The sequence below is a fragment of the Saccoglossus kowalevskii genome, chromosome 11, assembly GCF_978046115.1.
Source record: "Saccoglossus kowalevskii chromosome 11, keSacKowa6.1, whole genome shotgun sequence".
Taxonomy (NCBI): Eukaryota; Metazoa; Hemichordata; class Enteropneusta; family Harrimaniidae; genus Saccoglossus; species Saccoglossus kowalevskii.
Window position 1 is genome coordinate 9119533 of NC_140651.1, and position 6995 is coordinate 9126527.

Below are 6995 nucleotides of genomic sequence, written 5' to 3' on the forward strand. Positions count from 1 at the left end.
CATAGCAAGGAATCGACCAAACGTGACAGTGACTTACAGTGCACACGCTTGTCGAACAACACTGACGATAACTGACGTTAAATCTCTCTATTCCACGCACACGTGTTACTAGCACCATTCTAGAAAATGTCCGGCAGTCAGTGTCACTAATAACCTGTATAATTATATTAGTCTAAATTGACGAAGTGTAACAACAATAAATGCAGACTAGATTCTGAATTCTAGACATTTCTGCTGATAACATTAGAATTTGAATATTGCACAACCATGTCCTTGTATAATTTACACCAGAAAACAACCTTAAACGTCTTGTTTACTTGCCACTTAGAATTCACATTAGAACAAATAGGATCCACGATACAGTCGACGTAACCTCTGACTTTTTATGTGACTTCATTGTCCAATAAACGCTAGCCAGACGTACACACTCAATGCAAGTGATTGATTGTTTGCATACACTATGGTACCCCGTTTTCGTAGAGGACTGCCAGTAAAAGCGTTTCAGCATTGTTAAAATACCTGTGGGTGAGTGAAATAGGCTTCTTATGTGTATTATATTTTAGAGACATGTCATCGTCATCGTCATCGTCGATACCATGGCATGTATATAAATCATAATTGCACAAACAGTCTCTTACCATTGGGTGGAGCATTTGCAATATTAATCTATGACAGCTTTTAAAACCGTAAATTAACATGAGTAAGGACAATATTACAAGCTTTCCATTCGGCTATATGTAGCATAATCAATAATATATATCTATGTTATTTATTTCTGTAGAGTGAGGAGGGCTTGTAGGAAATATATCCTACTTCCTTGATTGTACAATAGCTTCCATGACCCAGAGGTTTGCAAATATTTAGTACTACTGTCTGTCGACAACACTTTACCATTTGAGACTAGACCCTGCTTTTGAAATAAGAATTTTTTTATTGTTTCACCTTATCATAGGTATATACATTTGTTGTACTTACGTTTTCCTGATTGAAGAATGTCTACTATTTTTTCTTATAGAATAATCATGTGCCGCGTGAGTTTAAAGTTTCACATAATGTTTATTTGGATGGCGACCTCAACCATTATTGCTGCGAATACATTCACTAGCCATCCTGCTGACGTGATAACGTTGGATCGGGACAGTGTAACGCTTCATTGCAGTGTTGCTAACATGGAATCTGTGAATTACCTACTATGGCAGATGGATTTTCAGAAACAAATAACTTTCAATCATTTTATCAATCGCGAGTTTCATGGTAGTGATCGTATCGGGGTATCCGGAAATTCCAGTCTCGGTGTGTACAACCTGATGTTTAATTACGTCATATTCGACGACACGGGAATGTATAGATGTGGGGCAAACCTCCTGAACGGCACTACGGTTTGGAGCCAATCTGCTGAGATGACCGTTCTACAATTATCCAATAACATTGATCATATATCTGTTATTGAAGAAAATGAGTTGATGCTTTCTTGTAGTCTACGGAATATACCACCAGATTACGAACTGTTTTGGATGAAATATTATAATAACATGATTGCATTTGATGATAATATCCAAGTCCCTAATGAAGAAAATCGTATAAGCGTAAACATCACTGATGGTTATTACAAGCTATATTTTACATATACTTATATAAATGACAGCTGCACGTACAGTTGTGGAGTACTTTCAAATAGTGGTATGAACTACACATCTAATGGAACTCAGGTGATTATTATTGAAGCTCCAGAATTCATCTCTGAGCCTACTGACACAAACGTATTCCAAGGCCAACCTGCACAATTAATGTGTACTGTAAAGAACATGCTATCAAGTTATTATACTGTATGGCAAAGAGATGACATAATCTTCACATATAATGAATACATTCTTGGTACAGTAACTAATATGATTATATCTGGGCATCATGATAACGGGAAATATAATTTAGAATTTGTAAAAACCACTGAAGACGACACTGGTATGTATAGATGTGGTGTGAATACAGGAAATGATGTGTACTATTGGTCAAGGATTGCACTGCTGACTGTCTATAGTGAGCCTCGTTGTGAGATTGTATCACGACCACCTGACAGACCTAAAGACATTGCACGACTGAGCTGCATAGCAAGGAATCGACCAAACGTGACAGTGACTTGGAATACACAACATGTAAATGGATACACTAATACCATAGTGTCATCCAGCAAATATATTCTCAACAATACCCTTACATGGCAAGCTGAGATGGGCGATGTAAACACGACTCTGACATGTGTGATTTATTCACCTGATATCAATATGAACAAAACATGCACTTTAGGACCATTTGACTTTGAGTATCAACCATCAGTAACTGTGTCACCGAGTTCAGTGTATGTCACGAATGCGGATGACATTAAATCAATCGTATGTTTTGCTGACGCAAATCCCCCGGTGACCAAAATCACATGGTACATTTCAGACCATAAAAAGAGTGTTCCTATTTCATCTGGTGAAAGATTCATGATTGAAAATAACATAGGGGGATCTAAACTTACTATCAATGGTTTTCAACACAGTGATCATCTACATATGGTCAAATGCGTTGCAGAAAATATTCTTGGCAATGGGTCAGCGGGCGTTGATTTAATTGTGAATCTTATTATCAGACCAACGCCCTCATACTCAACGCGGCTTATCGTTTCTTCGAACTTGACTGATACAATCTCGCCTTTCATAACAACGAGAGGGCGATCCACTACTGAAATATCACCTGCATCGCACTCTTCTACTCAAGACGATGACACCACTGACAACCGCATGAGCCCCACACCAACACACAGTACTACAGAGACTATTACGAACCAATCAGGCGTTTTTACTGTGTCGCCGAGATCAGTGTATGTAATGAATACGATTGACATAACACGCGAGCATTTTCCTTCGATTCGTACAGCTTCGGCAGCCATTTCAGCCAATCCGTCTTACTTGAGCAAATACCATTCCATCCCCACGACAGAGAAACACACTTACAGAACGTCAACTGAGCTAAAATTGCAGTCTGACTATTTCACTAAAGCTAAAAGCACTGTAACCATTGATACTTTGATGATTATTCCAATTATCTGCTCGTTGGTCGTATTAATCGTACTTATTCCCCCGATTGCTGTTGTTGCTGTGTTATACTATCGGCGATTGAAGGCAAGGCGTGACGCACGTTGTGGTCTAAATAGAGGTACTGACTTTCAATTAGAAGTTGTTGATCCGATAAGTGAATTCGGAAATAATACGAGAAGTGATACGACAGACAATGAAGACAATGATAACATGCACAGTTACGATTACATTACGAATGGTGATGGTAATGTTATTCGACCTTTGCCCAATCATTATGAAAGTTTAACTGAGGTAATAGCTCCTACTTACACACAACTTCAAATAAAATAGTTCATTCATTGATGGTGGGAACTGAAAAGTAAAAAGAATGTCCCATTCATATATCGATAATCGAAAGTTGCATCAGAAAAGTTAGATCATTAATACCATACAAATACAACATAATTATATTCGATAAATTACAGTCAGAAAGCGGTGGAACATGTATTACAGATGTTGCCAGTATGTTAAATTGGTATAAAAACAAGTCATCTGAAGATGACACAGCCCCCACTTGTCAGGTGTGTTTATAGTTGGCTATGAATTATAAAGTTTGAATGTATATGTATAAAATCGGGTAGGAAGATTAAGTTGAAAATCAAAAGTATGTTACTCAAAGATAAAAGCTATGACATCTCTATTAAATTTGGTATAATTTGCATTAATTTTAACAAAAATTCACAATTAATTGAATATGGAAATTCAATTGAGTCATTATTAAATAGCAAATACATGAACTATTCACAAGATATCAACAAAAATTTAAATTAATTAAATATTCAAATTAGCTCATTAATTAAGTTGAAAGTCAATATTGCACAGCACATATCTTATATTGACAGATTCAGTAAGTCTATACCAAGTTTGGTCTCATTCGGACAATTAGTTCACACGCTATTGAGAAAAATTCAAAATTAATTAAATATGCAAATGAGCTCGTTAATTAAATTGAAACTCAATATTGCATAGCATATATCTTATATTGACAAATCAACTCTCTACCAAGTTTGGTCTGATTTGGACTATTAGTTCACAAGATATTAACAAGAACAAATTATTAATTAAATATGCAAATGAGCTCATTAATTGATTCCTTGAAAAAATCAATGTGCATCTGGTCACTCTGTTTGTACCAAGTCTCAGCAAAATCGGTCCAGGCATATCCGAGAAATGATGATGGACACACCCTAAAAACTGGATTTTACAGGATTTTGACATTCAAAATGGTCGCCAGGCAGCCATATTTGATCAAATCAGGAAATAAGGTCATAATACATGTGAATATGTATACCTCCTCACTGTGTCTTTGTACCTAGTATCATTGAAATCAGCCAAGGCATCTCTGAGAAATATCAATGAACAGACAAAAAAGCCATGATTAACAATCTAAATGGCTGCCAATCGGCCATATTTGATCATTTCAAAAATGTAAAACAATGTGCTTCTGTATGGGTGATCCCCTTGTCTTTGTAACAAGTCTCAACAAAATCGGTCAAGCCATCTCCGAGAAAAGACGATGGACACACAAGGACTGAATTTTCGCATTAAAATGGCCGCCAGTCGGCCATATTTGATCGAATCGGAAAATAAATTGACGTGCACATGTATTGTTGACTTATATGTCTTTGTACGAAGTTTCAAATAAAAATCGGTCTAGCCATTTCCGAGAAACCACTCCGGACGGACGGACTGACGAAGGCGAATAGTGTCGTGTTTTTGTTTTGTATTTATTTTGTTTTTATTATGTGCGTGTCTGGCTTAGTCAATTAGTGTCTCATTTTTGCGGTGTGTTGATCGTCGCGGCACGCATGTGCGATTGAGGTAAGGTTCTTATATAAACAAACTGTTGTGCAGACCAAGAAGCTTTAACTATTTTTTGTTAGTGATTGGAAGGTATCGAATACGTCACCGGCGGTAATTGGTGCAAGCCGCGCCCAGGTCGAAACTCGTACTCTGGATCATTAGAAGAACGCATTGAATTCGGGGAAAATCAATGTTTATCAACACGACGAGACGACCACCACCCTTTAACTCGTAATGAAAATCAGATGATTGGTTAATTTAAAGCAATGTGAAAAACTCAGCCTGTCTATCATGCGTTGAGGTCGATTCATGTTGTGAATGGGAAGCACCATAGTATAGATTAGCTGTTGTAGGTTTTATGGTAGTTCATAACAGCATTGATCTCTTGACCTATGGTCATTGTGTAAACGCCTGGAGATGAAAACAACGCCGGTTCGATTCATATATCATTACACGTAGTGGAATTGAAAACCCTGCTTGAACACATAATGTGTGCAAGATACATGTCACAATGTCACTGAACCTAGAGGCAGTGAGAATTTCTTTTGGCGCAAATTTATATTGATTTGCACTTGTTTGTGCTGTGTGTACAATAATGACTTAAAACTTAAATTTAAGAACGGTGAAACGTTGGAGTAGTGCGAGCTAATACATATACTTTACTAAATTAGAATGCGATTCATGCAAGTATCTTAAATTTTCTGTATTGTGCTTATGGTTTGATGATAAATCTTTCTTGAAACTGTCGGAAAGCTGTGTAATTGTTTTATTAAACTGTACTGAAAGGTCCGTTAAAAGTCAGTATCATTTGTTTGTATTTTTGTACTTTCATAACTACACTGGAAACATTAGATGGGTATGCCGCCAGTATTTCCTCATACCAACCACTTTCTGACAGTCCCATGCCAACCGAAAGTGGATACTATTTTTTTCCAAATCACTGTACACCCATTTTACTATGAATCTTTTATGGGTGGGTTATGGATGCCCAGAGTTCCTGTCACCCTAGAATCTACGATTAATATGGATTGAACAACGTTATAACGGTGTTGGAGGACTATATTAAACTTCAAATAAATAAATAAATAATGAATGTTCTTTTCAAATATGTTCGTCCAGACACATTGTCACAAAACATTGCTTCTGTAAGGTTAAGTGTTGTTTAAAACAATGCAAAGTAAACAAGATTACATTTGCAAAGTTTGAGCAAAATCTGTAAATTTTAATGACTGAAATGGCCGCCATTTGTATCTTGAAATGTACGGATGTGCAAAGGGATCCTAGGATTTGTGATGTATGTGTGAGGTTTTAATGTGATCAGTTCAGGCATGTCCGGGTTACTATTAGTGCAGATGTAAACAGATAGAGGAAATTATTTCGTTTTAAACAGGGACTGATGTATACTTTGGAAAGCAAGTTTGACCCTTTGCAGGCATTTGCGAAATAATACTAACTATTACTACGACTTTTAAGGGTTTGTGCTCTAAACCTGAACAGATCATTTTAATACTGTGTACTGGGTTATTGTAATATTACCTAGCTTGCTTATACTTACATTTGTCATTTATCTAAGCGCATGAACTGTTAAAATGAAATATGTATTTGTAATCGGTGATGTATATAACTTTATTAAATGCATAAACGTTAGGCTTTGAATATTATCTGAGTTCTTGGAAATGATGTATAATGAGAATTATTTGAAATAGCCTGATAACATGTATCATTGGATAACATTTTTGTCAAGAAGCGTTTTAGTATACCACACATAGACTTGAGACATTGTTTACTTTCCATTGTGGCTTGAGCATGTTTGTATGTTTAACTAATGTCCTATAAATGCACAAAATCACAAGGCATCTATTTTTAATTGACACATTCAAAGCTGTCAAGATAAATAAAGTGAAGGAAAACAGGAAATCGCGTCATTGTACATCATGTCATGCCATTATCTGACATGTCTCATTCCTACTTTGTATAACAAATTCATATATTCTCTGTGTTGCTGAGTAACCATGTTAGCATAATTGTTTTTATTTGACAATTGCCATATGGCAGATACTATTTCGTCATGCA